Here is a 1,401-nt window from a genome sequence, read left to right on the forward strand (position 1 = left end):
ATGTTGCAGATATCTCAATCCTTAATATACTTACTTGTTACTACTATATATATATATATATATATATATATATATATATATATACCTTATTTAATAAATAGATTTTTATTGTTGTCCACTGTTTTAATTAGATACTCTGGCTTGAAAATTTCCTCTCAACAAGATTGTTCACTTCGATTGAACTAAATGATTAAAATTTTAGCAACTTCAATTGTGTCAATGTTGAGATGGCCGAGTTGGTCTAAGGCGCCAGATTAAGGTTCTGGTCCGAAAGGGCGTGGGTTCAAATCCCACTCTCAACAATTTGATATGTTGTTTCAATCATCTTTTACTTTTTGCTAACCTACTACATGATTGTAGCATTGTATACACATTTGATATCTCCAAAATGTCCTTATTATTTGCTACCATCTCATTAATAGCGAGGACCTTTTTTTGTCTTTTCACAAAATTCCACATTTCATTAACCTTTTCCATTCTACAACTATCAGGCGGGAAACATTTCCCCCTCTATTTTTCTTCTTCAGTCAATGCTCTTCTCAGATTCTAGAAGGTTTTTTTTTTTTTTTTTTTTTTTTTTTTTTTTATCTATTTTGGTTGCACCTTGATTAATACTGCAATGAATATATGAGTTTAGTATTCTAATTTCTCTTCATTCAGTGATCAGAATCATGGTGTACATTTTTTGTAAGTTTTTTATTTATTTGTTTATACCCAGCAATTAGTTTATCTTATTTTATTCGATAGAAACCACCATTCTTATTTCATTTAATTTTGGATTAGCTTTAGTTTTTCTTCGATCACTACAACAAAATTGGTAACAACATTGATTTAATCAGAAACGAAGTAATAATCAAAGAGAACAGGCCCTAAGATTCTGCTTAGGATGTGCTAATATTGAAATGCTGCTTACTAATCCACCTGCCCAGAAACTGAATGTCACATGCTCCAGCAATGAAATAGACTTAAGGATATTGGGACAGTTATACAAGAATGAACACTTAAATGTTATTCACCTCACCACAAAATTTTAGTATCTGATAATGTCATCACCGGAGGTGGATCTAGGATTTAGAGGTTGTAGATGCCATATTATTTTGAACGTAGACGTATTGTTATTTATACGATCCAAATAGAGTAAGTATTTAGTCGGTTTGATCAGTTTTGGACTTCTGCTCGAATTATTTGTCTTTTGATTTGTACAAACAAATCAATTAAGCGAAAAAACTAATTATGATAACTTGTCGCGACTTTTTTTTATCCGTTAAAAATAAATTTTATACTAAATAAAGTTCTCGTCAATTTCTTTATATATATATATATAAATTAATTATGACTACTTGTCGCGACTTTTTTTATCCTTCAAAAATAAATTTTATACTACATAAAATTGTCATCAAT

The 1,401-nt window shown here is 29.6% G+C and overlaps 1 non-coding gene across 1 annotated transcript; it reads left to right on the plus strand.

Annotated features, from left to right (window-relative positions):
* The first annotated feature begins 221 nt into the window (after positions 1-221).
* On the plus strand, positions 222-302 carry TRNAL-AAG (transfer RNA leucine (anticodon AAG)). The gene has a single exon. It is a non-coding gene; the product is annotated as a tRNA-Leu (tRNA).
* Positions 303-1,401: the final 1,099 nt, after the last annotated feature.

This window comes from Nicotiana tabacum, chromosome 8, assembly GCF_000715075.1.
Source record: "Nicotiana tabacum cultivar K326 chromosome 8, ASM71507v2, whole genome shotgun sequence".
Lineage (NCBI taxonomy): Eukaryota > Viridiplantae > Streptophyta > Magnoliopsida > Solanales > Solanaceae > Nicotiana > Nicotiana tabacum.